Below are 14,583 nucleotides of genomic sequence, written 5' to 3' on the forward strand. Positions count from 1 at the left end.
TATAAGAATTTGGAAATACGTGTAAACAACTATAATCTTCAGTTTTAGAAATTATAATATATAAAATTTGGAAATACGTGTAAACAACTATAATCTTCAGTTTTAGAAAATATAATATAAAAATTTGGAAATACGTGTAAACAACTATAATCTTCAGTTTTAGAAAATATAATATATAAAATTTGGAAATCCGTGTAAAGGACCATATTCTTCGCGGCAATTTTGTTTCATAAATCCGTGTTGTGTAGTTTTAGTGTTTACAGACGTAATAATTAACCCCAGAAAGCAGTTTTGTGTAGTTAGTTGGAAATATAGCTGTTCACAAGTGCTGTTTAATTAAATAAAGGATTATTAATAAGTGCCTCCGAATGGATTAACCCCAGTCAACAGCAAATAGTTGTGTATGAATGAAGGTAAGTTTTTTTTTTCCATTAAGTTGCTTTGCATGAAGTTTGTTTACATGGCCATTTCCTAATGGTCATGTTGGGTGATCTAGAATTAAAGTTTTTGTTTTTTAAATTTGTTTTTCAAAATTATTTTAATTCGACAAGTTATGCAAAATTGTTATATACTTAATAGGCCAGCCCTGCAAGATATTCCTTGTTAATTATCACATTTATTCTAATTCATTGCCCCTTTCATTTCTATGTAAAGCTCGAAGTATAACATTTTAGAACAAAATGCATATTTTTTCATAAAGTTAAATTTACTTCCACACAATGCTCTATTAAATCGATTTGTAATTAACGATTCTGGAGTAAAATTACAGTTTCATCCTAACTCGGATATCAGATATAAGAGTATTTTAGCATAGAGAGCGTGTTTTCTACGAATTTGACCTTTATTTCTGCCACAAATTATGTGATTTAGAGATACAAGGCCCCTCTTAATTACAAAAAGGGGTTCCACACTGGGATATCTGGGTTTTTGGGTGGGCAAATGCGTAAAAGTGCTAAATTAAGAGAACTGTCCTAACGTAACCACACCTACCTAACCTAACCTAACCTAGGAGAAAATTAATAGAATAGGATAAACTATTTAGTTTTATTATAGACATGAACGAGGAAAACTTTCCTGATAACAAACAACTTTTTCCTATAGAAAAATTCCCGTTTCCATCAAAAATTACACTTATTTTTACCCCAAATAAATACTTAATGATATATATATATATATATATATATATATATATATATATATATATATATATCCATCGATAATGGAGGACCCCTAGTGGGAACTCAGGTTTTTGGGTGGGGAAAACATACTGGGAATATGATTTAGGTAGCAGGTTGGCCAGGGCACTAGCTACCCGTCAAGATACTACCGCTAGATAGTTATGGGGCCTTTTGACTGGCCAGGCAGTACTACACTGGATGCTTCTCTCTGGTTACGGTTCATTTTTCCTTTACCTACACACGCACACACCTATTTACATATTCTCCTCTGTCCTCGTACACCTGACAACACAGATTACCAAACTATTCTTCTTCGCCCAAAGGGTTACTGCACTCTAATAGTTCAGTGTCCACTTTCCTCTTGTTAAGGGTAGAAGAGACTTTAGCTATGGTAAGCAGCTCTTCTAGGAGGAGGACACTCCAAAATCAAACCTTTGTTCTCTAATCTTGGGTAGTGTCATAGCCTCTGTACCATGGTTTTCCACTCTCTTGGGTTAGAGTTCTCTTGCTTGAGGGTACACTCGGGTAAACTACTCTATCTTATTTCTCTTCCTCTTGTTGAAGGTTTTATAGTTTATATAGGAGATATTTATTTTAATGTTGTTACTCCTCTTAAAATACTTTATTTTTCCTTGTTTCCATTCCTCACTGGGCTATTTTCACTGTTGGAGCCCCTGGGCTTATAGCATCCTGCTTTTCCAACTAGGGTTGTAGCTTAGTAAGTAATAATTATAATAATGATAAAAAAATAGTAATAATGATAATAATAATGGTATAACAAACCTTTTCTTCTCTATGAATTATTTTCTTGGACCTATAATAATAACGGTTCAAATTGTCTCTATCCAATACCACTGTATTTGTATATTTGTTATTTGTTTGTTGACATTCTACGGATCGGTTGTATTCGCTCCTGTTTGTTCGTATGTACATGCCAGTTTTAGAAATTCTGCGCATAAACCCGGCCCTTCCTCGCATTAACCCCGCGCCCCTTTATTTTGACCAATATGATTACTCGTTTTCTTATAGACCTTCCTCATTTTTACCCGTGACATTCAAGTATTTTTACCCACGACATTCAAGTATTTTACTTGATCTGACCCTTCTTATACCGTATGTACCCATTCTTTTATGCATTATTCACATGGCCATATTACATTTTACCCAAGCCATTCTTCTAATATTGTATGTTTATGCAATACCAACGGGGACATATTATTTTTTACCCCAGTTATTCAATTAATAACGTTATGTATACGTTGATGCATTACCCACCTGTATAATTCTCTTTGTTTCCAACGTTTCAATTTGTTACCGTAAAATGATATTTATTATTCTCTTCATTTTATCTTAATATTTTTTCATCATAAGTGTTGTTATTACCTTATCACACCCAGTTTTCACATAAATAGCCTAATTGCTCTGAACAAGTTTCCCATGCAAGTTCATTCAAGTTTACTTTATAGACTCCGTCCGGTTTCTGTTAACCAATCATGTACCCATACGTATGGAAAGTTGCTACAGGGCAAGAGTTAATATTTCCCCACCCCATTTTCTCATCACTTTAAGTGCTTGCATCAGTCCCTTCTCAAGCCCTTTTCCGTGTCAAGTCTTTGTCCGTCTTCTACTTTTTACGTGTACTATTATGGAACTTCTTATAGAAACATGTAATGGTTTTAGATATCCGTACCAAGAAACCGCAGCTCGTAGGGAAGTTTCATGGAAATTACCCCGATGATCCCCAGCTTTCGACGTACCGATCGTAAAGTAAGTCATTATTTTTACTTCAAGTTTAATTATCTGGATAGTAAATGCAGTTCATTATAAAAGTTATATTGATGTTAGCGTGCGCAGCTCAACATTACCTCTTCCCAGTACATACGGAGCTTGATGTTTTTATCTTTCCGCGAGGGAAGGGAGCCCATGGCGTAACAAAAGCCAATAGATTAAGGGTAAAACATCGCTGTTAGAGTGCGCAGCTCAACATTACCGCTTGCCAGTACATACGAAGCTGATGTTTTTATTTTTTCGTGAGCGGAGCGAGCGCACGGTGAAGTAAGAACCATTAGATTTAGGATAAATCATTTTGAACAGAAAATATATGTTTTCCTATAGAAAATAATGATTTCACTGAATCTGACTTCATTTCAATTACAGTATCAGTTTTAGTGAGTGTGTAGTGGAGAATGAAGTAGTCAAACTGGTTGTTCTGTTTGTTTGCGGTTGAAATGGTCAAGTTCTGTTAAGGGGACCATCCGCTATGTCTTGCATTTTTTTCTAATGATTCAAAATACACAATTCCTATACAGTATATGTTTAGTCATATTTAATACCTTTGTCATATAAAAGTTTCAAGTCATTTGATCCAGAACGTTTTGATTTATTAGCAAAAATCATGATTTAAAAATTTTTTTAGGTACATTTTTCTCCACTAATATGAAACCAATTGTATTGAAAATCATACCATCAAAATTTCTTTATAACTCGAATAATTCTGTGTGACAGATTTTCGATTTTCCGTTTTCTTTTTTTTAAATGATTTTTTCCTAATTTTCTTTGTCTGGACGTAAAATAATCATGAAAGAAAGAGAAAAAGGAAAATCAAAATTCTGTTACAGAAAATTGTGGAATTTTTATTCTTTTCGATGATATTTTTCTCTCTAAAATCGAACGATAAATAAGTGAGAAAAATGTAACTAAGTGCGAATAAGTATTTTTTTGAGTTAAGAGCTCCCAAAGAATTGCAATAAATTTTCACCTTTTTCTTAAAAAAATCGAGATATTATGATAACCTTACTTTGTACTTTTATTGTTTATTCCTACACGAAGGTATCCTAAACAAGGTATTTAAACCACAAGTTTACTTATACACTTGGCGTAAGGGTGTTATGAGTTGCCAGCGGCCTCTCATTGTTGCCAGAGTTTTAGTTGGAATGTTCCAGCTTTGTACTCTTTTTCATGTTTCGCTCTCTTCTTGGTTTGCTTTTGTTGCTCTCTGCTTCCTTTTTGTTCATTCTTTGACCTTAGGTAACATTGGCCATGCTATAAAGTTCATGAGGATGCTGTGGAAACACAATGTGCATATGAACTGCAAGTAAACAAACACATGCATTATAACTTCTGTATGTCTTTGTAAACTCTGGCTGTTCTTTTCGTAGATCGTAGTTTATGTTCACCTACCCTCTACCAATGTCTTCCATCTCTGCCAGACGTACAAGGTTTTGAAACATAAGTGGAGAAAATTGCTATATATATGCAAAAACAAGCTCGCAAAGACGATTCTGTCAAACTCAGTCATGCAGACGACGCAGTAAGGATGACACCATTATTTAAAGACCGCATTACTGTATCTTCATTATTTGTAGAAATAGTTGGCTGAAACTTCTGGAGAGCATGTACGATATGTTTCTCCATATATAGAAACAATAAACCGATTTTCGATTTTTTAAAGTTATGTTATGTTGAATGACGTTATTTACTACAGGAAAAGACATTTTCTGTTCAAAATGTTTCCCCGTCCGTAAATATACTTTTACCAACTTTTTAACCTAAACACACCCATCTAACATAACATAGGAAAAAATTTATAAGATAAGAAAAACTGTCTAACCCAAATACACCCACCTAACCTAACCTAACCTAGGAAAAAATTTATAAAATAAGACAAACTGTCTAACCTAAACACACCTACCTAACCTAACCTGGGAGAAAACATATAAAATCATGGAAATCGTCTAACCTAAACATACCCACCTACCCTAACCTAAGAGAAAATTTATAGAATAAGATAAACTGTAACTTAAACACACCCACCTAACGTTGCCTAGGAGAAAATGTATAATAAGAGAAATTGTCTACCCTAAGCACACCCACCTAACGTAACCTAGGAGAAAACATGTATAATAAGAGAAATTGTCTAACCTAAATACACCCACCTAACCTTACCTAGGAGAAAAATATAAAATAAGAAAAGCTGTCTAACCTAAACGCACTCACCTAACCTAATCTAGGAGAAAAGTGCTTTTGTCATAATTTATATTTTTCTCAGTAAAGCACATACAAACAAAACAATTCTCAATATATTAAAAAACCCAAATCATTTATAAAATAATGGAAAAACATGCTTTTTATTGCTATAATACTTTACATACTCTTAAAATTACATAAATGATTGTTGGACTGTGATCTACAATAAAATGTTGCTTTATTATGGAGTTCTTACCTTTAAGACAGACTGTAGTAGCTAACAGCGGTGTGTGTAGAGGTGGAGGGTAGGAGGAAGAGAAGGAGAGAGAATTCGATGGTACCATATATATTTTACTGAACTTAACTGAATTTTTTATAATCTTTTATTCTTATTTTTGTTTTATACTTTTTTTATTTTGTATTCTTTCATTGTTTGAGGATTGCACATATGGTCGAGGTACTTGGCTCGTAATGGCATGCTAACTCACTCACGTGGACACCACACATGTTTCTGGATAATTTCATGCTTCACCTCTATCGTCCTCGTGCGTTTTTTCTTCTCACTGCCAACGTTACCACTCTTTTTATTAGGACCTATCACTTATTATGGAGAATGTTCACAAATATACAGTTAAAATCCCGTAATTAATGCAAAGACAACACGAGAGATGTGTACTTAAGTCGACGATCACAATAAATGAACGAGTGATGCGGGCTTAGAGCACTCCCAAGTGCTTGGCCACCTAGCGTCATAATCTGTAAGCTGGCTCGTATCCCAAGCTTGTGCTCATATCTCAATGCAGAAATTTGCTCAGTGGATTGCTCGTCTCTCAAAATGCTCATATGTTGGAGCGCTCGTATGTCAAGGTATTACTGTATATACTGTATATGTATAGTGTGTGTGTGTGTTGTAATAGAATATTTTACGCAATTATAGATGTTTTAGCGAAAATAAAATAATATCAATGGAAAAAATCCTTTTATAACTGCTGAATGTTGGGTGTGTTGCTTTTCTGAAAACTACCATACTATTACTCGCTTAATATACTTACGTACTGGTCAGCTGCTTTGTGCTTTTTTATTTGTAGGTTACGAAGAAATGTATGAATGTTCTGAGTGAAGTAAATGATAAACGCAGAATTTTACTCACAAAATTAACCTTTTTGCGATGCACCTATATAGGCTAATGATTTCAGTAAGTTTGGTTGTGCTAGGACTTTTATTGATTTATGAAATATTGCTACAATACCAAACTTGGTTAGTTGGAGTTCAAAGGTCTAAGGTCAGAGGTGACGTGTAGAGTAAAAAATTCCTTTACAACTCGCAATTTTTCTTTCAATGCATCAACCTTCTTTGACCGGTGTTTAATCTGACACTCTATTGTACTTCCGGTTTTGGGGGAATTTTTAAAATTATTTAGTTTTTCTATGGAGTTTCCGTAGTTTTTTTTTTTTAGTTTTTTTTATGGGATTTCTGAAATTGTCTAGCGGATTTTAGGGAATTTCCTGAATTAATTAGGGATTTTTTTTAATTGCATTTTCGAAAATCTTTAGCGGTTTTATAGGATTTCCGAAATTATTTAGCGGTTTTTTATGAGATTTCCGAAATTATTTAGCGGTTTTTATGAGATTTCCGATATTATTTAGCGGTTTTTATGAGATTTCCGAAATTATTTAGCGGTTTTTATGAGATTTCCGATATTATTTAGCGGTTTTTATGAGATTTTCGAAATTATTTAGCGGTTTTTATGAGATTTCCGAAATTATTTAGCGGTTTTTATGAGATTTCCGATATTATTTAGCGGTTTTTGAGATTTCCGAAATTATCTAGCGGTTTTTATGAGATTTCCGAAATTATTTAGCGGTTTTTTTATGAGATTTCCGAAATTATTTAGTGGTTTTTCTGAGATTTCCGAAATTATTTTAGCGGTTTTTATGAGATTTCCGAAATTATTTAGCGGTTTTTATGAGATTTCCGAATTTATTTAGCGGTTTTTATGAGATTTCCGAATTTATTTAGCGGTTTTTATGAGATTTCCGCAATTATTTAACGGTTTTTATGAGATTTCCGAAATTATCTAGCGGTTTTTATGAGATTTCCGAAATTATTTAGCGGTTTTTATGAGATTTCCGAATTTATTTAGCGGTTTTTATGAGATTTCCGAATTTATTTAGCGGTTTTTATGAGATTTCCGCAATTATTTAACGGTTTTTATGAGATTTCCGAAATTATCTAGCGGTTTTTATGAGATTTCCGAAATTATTTAGCGGTTTTTATGAGATTTCGGAAATGATTTCAGTCCTAATTGACCACCCACGCAGATTCGACAATGAATTAGACGTCGATTGAAATGAACGTTCGTAGGGCTTCTCCTGCCTAATAACGGAAGGCGGGAAGAGGGAAGGGGTGGGCCGTAGGATACGCCAGAGAAGTGAGTAGGTTTCACGTGTCTTGATATAATCCTATTTAAAATAATATCAGATGGCGAGGCGGTCGCGTGTAATGTGATACTCGACGCTAAGTTGTGTGGAAATATTCCAGTGGGGGGGGGGGGGGGCAGGTTCATGCCTGGCGGGAGATGTTATTTTAATTTTATTTTATTTTATTTATTTATTTATTTAGTTAAATAACAGTAACCTGTACCTTAAGGAATACATATAACACAGTATGAGAATTTTATAAATTGTAGGTTTCCAAGTTGAGTCCTACCAATGTATTTTATTTTATTTTATTTTATTTATTTATTTATTTAGTTAAATAACAGTAACCTGTACCTTAAGGAATACATATAACACAGTATGAGAATTTTATAAATTGTAGGTTTCCAAGTTCAGTCCTACCAATGTATTTTATTTTATTTGATTTATTTATTTATTTAGTTAAATAACAGTAACCTGTACCTTAAGGAATACATATAACACAGTATGAGAATTTTATAAATTGTAGGTTTCCAAGTTCAGTCCTACCAATGTATTTTATTTTATTTTATTTTATTTTATTTATTTATTTATTTAGTTAAATAACAGTAACCTGTACCTTAAGGAATACATATAACACAGTATGAGAATTTTATAAATTGTAGGTTTCCAAGTTCAGTCCTACCAATGTATTTTATTTTATTTTATTTATTTATTTATTTAGTTAAATAACAGTAACCTGTACCTTAAGGAATACTTATAACACAGTATGAGTGTTTTATAAATTGTAGGTTTCCAAGTTCAGTCCTACCAATGTATTTTATTTTATTTTATTTATTTATTTATTTAGTTAAATAACAGTAACCTGTACCTTAAGGAATACATATAACACAGTATGAGAATTTTATAAATTGTAGGTTTCCAAGTTCAGTCCTACCAATGTATTTTATTTTATTTTATTTTATTTTATTTATTTATTTATTTAGTTAAATAACAGTAACCTGTACCTTAAGGAATACATATAACACAGTATGAGAATTTTATAAATTGTAGGTTTCCAAGTTCAGTCCTACTAATGTATTTTATTTTATTTTATTTTATTTATTTATTTATTTAGTTAAATAACAGTAACCTGTACCTTAAGGAATACTTATAACACAGTATGAGTGTTTTATGAATTAAAGGTTTCCAAGTTCAGTCCTATCAATGAACAATTCTTTCCATATGCTCATAGTGTTGGGTAGTGCCATAGCCTCTGTACCATGGTCTTCCACTGTCTTGGGTTAGAGTTCTTTTGCTTGAGGGTACACTCTGGCACACTATTCTATCTCATTTCTCTTCCTCTTGTTTTGTTAAAGTTTTTTATAGTTTATGTAGGTGATAATTATTTTGATGTTAGTGTTCTTGAAATATTTTATTTTTCCTTGTTTCATTTCCTTACTGGGCTATTTTCCCTGTTGGAGTCCCTGGGCTTATAGCATACTGCTTTTCCAACTAGGGTTGTTGCTTACCAATTATTAATAATAATAATAATAATAATAATAATTTACTCTCGATTGCCATAAATATTGAGTTTAACTTTTCTTTTTTTTCCACGAAATCAATAAAGTATTTTAGTTTGATTTAAATTTCTAATTCAATTGAAGGGTTGTGGTACCCTGTTTGAAACGTCACTGCCTGGTAATCTGTTGGATGGGAGTTCGAGAGTCACTCAGGCTCGATAGTTCGTGGTAGTGTCCGCAACCTCACCATCCTTGTAAGCTAGGTCTACCTGCTGAATCATCAACAGCCATTGCCTGACCCTTCCTGGGCCTAGCTTGGGCGCTGATCATATGTATCGATAGTCAAGTCTCCAATTCCAAAATAGCATTCAAGAGTCGAAACAACGTTTAATTAATTTTTTCGTTGACCATGTTGAACTGAAGCCACATGTTCTTTATTATTATTATTATTATTATTATTATTATTATTGGTGTTGTTGTTGTTGTTGTTGTTGTTATTTGCTAAACTACAAGCCTAGTTGGAAAAGCAAGATGCTATAAGCCCAATAAATTCCAACAGGGTAAAATAGCTCAGCGAGGAAATGAAATAAGGAAATAAATAAATTACAATAGAAGTGATGAACAATAAAATTGAAATATTTTAGGAACAACGTCATCAAAATAGACCTTCCTTACATAAACTACAAAAACTTATAAATGTATGTATGTATATATATGTACAGTATATATATATATATAAATATATATATATATATATATATATATATATATATATATATATATGTTTTAAAAACTGAGATATTGACGTAAGAAAGTGATATTACGGTCACCAACCCGTAAAAGATGATAACAAAGTAGGGTAAAATTACGGTTGCCTGTATTTTACTGAAATGCGGCTGAGAATAGTATATTATTACGGAGAATTTCCGATTAAAATAACAGTCTTTTTCACGGAGAATTTCCGGTTAAAATAACGGTTTTTTCACGGAGAATTTCCGATTAGAATAACGGTTTTTTAACGGAGAATTTCCGATTGAAATTACGGTTTTTTTCACGGAGAATTTCCGATTAAAATAACGGTTTTTTCACGGAGAATTTCCGATTAAAATAACGTTTTTTAACGGAGAATTAATTTCCGATTAAAATAACGGGTTTTTTTCAGGGAGAATTTCCGATTAAAATAACTTTTTTTTAACGGATAATTTCCAATTAAAATAACGTTTTTTTTCACGGAGAATTTCCGATTTAAATAACGGGTTTTTTCTCGGAGAATTTCCGATTAAAATAACTTTTTTTTTCTTTTTTTTTTTTTTCACGGTGATTTTCCGATTAAAATAACGGTTATTTTAACAGTATAGTAAACAAAAGCAACGAAATACCACGAAATGTATTTTCTCTTACATAAAAACCCGGCAGGTACATGTAGGTCAACTCGTTTCTTCTTTAAAAGTATAGTTTCTTAAAGGGGAAATTCAGGTAAACGGAGGCACTGTCACAGGGTGCCATCAGATTTTGATATTTTATCTTTATGCCACGATATCACTTTTAACTCGAATGTATTTTAGGCGTGATGACGAGTCATTTTGATCTTATATGGTAGTACTCGGTTATACGAATGCTATTATTATTATTATTATTATTATTATTATTATTATTATTGTTAATATTATTATTATAAAATATTATCATTATTATTATTATTATTATTATTATTATTATTATTATTTTAATAGGATTATTATTATTATTATTATTATTATTATTATTATTATTACTAGATAAACTACAACCCTAGTTGGAAAAGCAGGATGCTATAAGCCCAAGTGCTCCAGCAGGGAAAAATAGCCTAGCAAGGAAAGGAAGTAAGGAAATATATAAACTACAAGAGAAGTAATGATTGATTAAAATAATATATTTTAAGAACAATAACAACATTAAAATAGATCTTGTTTTTAAACATCTTACTGTTCTTAAAATAATTTATTTTTTCTTGATTCCTTTCCTCACTGGGCTATTTTTCCCTGTTGAAGCCCCTGGGTTTATAACATCCAGCTTTTCCAACTAGGGTTGTAGCTTAGCAAATAATAATAATAATAATAATAATAATAATAATAATAATAATAATAATATTGTAGAGATTATATTGAAAATTCAAAACCATGAAATCATTAATGGAGCTTCAATATCCATGACGTTTAGGTACTTTTATTTTAGTTTTAAATGAAAATCTAATTTCACGAATATATATTAGTTTAGCAAAACTTGAATATGAATTAAGAAATTTTTATTTATCCATAAATATGGATAACTGATTAAAGTTAATGAGCGAATTACATGAAAATAATTTCATAACAATCCTCCGATGATGATGATGATGATGACGATGATTATTATTATTATTATTATTTAACGAGAATGTTATACTTTAGAATAACAAAGACATTTCTTGCCATAAGAGAAAAAGAAATGTTCGACTCCAGAGCAAAGCTTTTCAGTAATTGTTATCGATTAAACTACAATCATAAACCATCATCTTACAATAACGTATGGATTATGTGACTGGATATGACCAGGTGTTTAAGCACGTTTAGTCCAGGATCAATACATATTATGGAAGCATTCCAATTTATGCTTTCTTAGACAATGCAATGGGATATTTCCTTCTTACCAATTTAGGTAAATTTGATATTAAAAGAAGGATAAGCATGGGATGGAGAGTATTTGGTAAATAAGATGAGATTATGAAATGTAAAATGCCACTTTCTCTAAAGAGAAAAGTATGTAATGAGATGGACCTTCCAGATTTAACTTATGCCTAAGAAACTTGGAGCCTTACTAAAGCCTTAAATCATAAGCTAGTTACAACTCAAAGAGCTTTGGAAAGAATAATGATTGGAATAATACTAAGAGACAGAAAAGCAGCGACATGAATACGAGAGCAAACTAAAGTAGAGGATATTCTAACAACTTGTAAGAAAAAGATGTGGAACTGGGCACGACATATAATGAGAATGACAGCCAATAGATGAACATTAAGTGTAACAGAATGGGTCCCTAGAGATAGTAAAAGAGGCAGAGGAAGGAAGAGAAGAGGGTGGATCGTCGAACTAAGGAAGTTTGCGGGCGTGGACTGCACAAAAAGTCCATAAACAGACGCAAGTGGAAGGACATGTCTGAGGCCTTTATTCGGCAGTGGACTAGTAACGGCTGATGATGGTGATATTGAATATACATTTTATGGATTTTGTGCATACAATTTTCATTAAAGAAAATTCAGTAATGTACTGGAACATGATTACATTTTATGATTATAAGCCTTTTTAACTCTAAAGCTTAGTTACTAAATAAGACATATCCAGGTGTGCAAGAAAAAGGAAGATAATATATGCTAATAATGAACTATATCATCTCAAGCTAGGGCGAATAAAGTATGACCTTTTGAGGACCCCAAAATGAAGGTGAGGACCCTCAGAATGTTCTCCCATCTCCAGCTCCGGATGGCAGAGAGGGTAATAAACTCAGCCTACCATTCAGCTTGAATATTAAACGAGGGTCAATAAAAACAAACTTTTGAAGGTGAGGAGACTCTATCTAGGCGGTTGGAGACATCCTTCCTTTTCCGTCTTACGGACATCAATGATGTCATGTGTAACTATTAAAAAAAGTAATTTTTTTTTTCAATTGAGATCGACAACGAAGTTATGAACATTTTACAGAATGAGTCATGAAAAAGTTGCCAGTAGGAAATCTCTTTTTATGGCTCATTTCATAACGTTTAATTACAAAATTTATAATCAGTTTATGAGCGATCCAGAGGCAACTTTCTATCAAGTTATTATTTCTAATCCATTTATATATGATAAAGTGAAGAATATAGCCGTAACTAAATAAAATGTATCATGTGAACTTGATTTCTTTAAATATAATGAATTTTAGTTACCGAAATAGTGACCTTTTTATATCGGGGTATCAATATTTTAAGTTCATCTGTATAGAATATAAATGTATCATTTTATATACAAAACTCCATTAATTCTAATTTTGCAAATAAACACCATCTCAAAGAATATAAATCTATGGTTTATAAAAGGGAATCTAAATGAGGTCGAGCACAAGGCATTCCCTTTATAATTCAGTCACTATACTATATTTTTTTAATGAGGCACGTTTGCACCGACTCGGAGGGGTGCCCTTTTTGCTCGGAAAAGTTTCCTAATGGCTGATGGTTGGACTAAATAATTCTAACCAATCAGCTAGCAGGAAACTTTTTCCGAACTAAAAGGGCACCCCTGCGAATCAGTGCAAATGCGCCTCACTAAAAAGAATTGACAATAGTGACTGAATTATAAAGGGAATGCCATGAGTTCGACCTCATTCAGGTTACCTATTGTTTACCATAGATTTATATACTTTGATGTGGTATTTACATGCAAAATTAGAATTAATTGAGTTTTATATATAAAAGGATACATTTATATATTATACAGATAAACTTAGATTATTGATACCACGATATAAAAAGTAGATCACTATTTTGGTCACTAAAATTCATTATATATAAAGAAATTAAGTTCATATGATACATTTTTATTTATGACTATATTCATGACTATTATATATAAATGGATTATTTATGTACGAATAATAACTCGAACGAAAGTTACCTCTTAATCGCTCATAAACTGAATGAAAGATTTAATAATTAAACGTTATAAAATGAGATTTCCTACTGGTACCCTTTTCATGACTCATGCTGTAAATGTTCATAACTTAGTTGTCGATCTCAATTGAAAATATCCCTTCGAGAAGACGTGCTTACACGACCCCAGAAGAGATCTGGGAGTTTCGTGTTTCCATTTTAGGGGATTTGACACATCTTTGAGAGAGAGAGAGAGAGAGAGAGAGAGAGAGAGAGAGAGAGAGAGAGAGAGAGAGAGAGAGAGAGAGAGAGCATAACGCTAAGTGGCGTGAGTGTGGTCTAACTTTTAATTAATATTTTTATTATTATTATTATTTTCTTTATTATTGTTATTATCATTATTATTATGGAGAGAGAGAGAGAGAGAGAGAGAGAGAGAGAGAGAGAGAGAGAGAGAGAGAGAGAGAGAGAGAGATCATACCGCTAAGTGGGGCGAGTGTGGTCTAATTTCTAATTATTATTATTATTATTATTATTATTATTATTATTATTAGCTAAGCTACATACAACCCTAGTTGGAAAAGCAAGATGCTATAAGCTAAGGGCTTCATCAGGGAAAAATAGCCCAGTGGGGAAAGGAAATAGGGACATAAATAAACTACAAGAGAAGTAGTGAACAATTAATTTAAAATCTTTTAAGAACAGTAACAACATTAGAACGGATCTTATATAAACTATAAAAAGAGACTTATGTCAGCATTTTGTGGATTAGTTTACTAATATGCAAATGTGCTGGTATTAATGCAAAGAGTCATTATTCCACTTTGTGAAAACTGTGATTCAAACTAAAAAAATATTAATTTTTATTAAAACTATGTATG

The 14,583-nt window shown here is 32.1% G+C and overlaps 1 protein-coding gene across 1 annotated transcript in view; it reads left to right on the plus strand.

The window, feature by feature from the left end:
- Positions 1–221: 221 nt before the first annotated feature.
- Positions 222–14,583, plus strand: part of LOC137650217 (neuron navigator 3-like) — a 1,066,036-nt gene continuing 1,051,674 nt past the window's right edge. Inside the window, exon 1 of the mRNA XM_068383449.1 lies at positions 222–413. The gene's annotated coding sequence lies outside the window, so the exon portion shown is untranslated. The remainder of the gene's footprint in view (positions 414–14,583) is intronic.

Source organism: Palaemon carinicauda, chromosome 11 (assembly GCF_036898095.1).
Source record: "Palaemon carinicauda isolate YSFRI2023 chromosome 11, ASM3689809v2, whole genome shotgun sequence".
Taxonomy (NCBI): domain Eukaryota; kingdom Metazoa; phylum Arthropoda; class Malacostraca; order Decapoda; family Palaemonidae; genus Palaemon; species Palaemon carinicauda.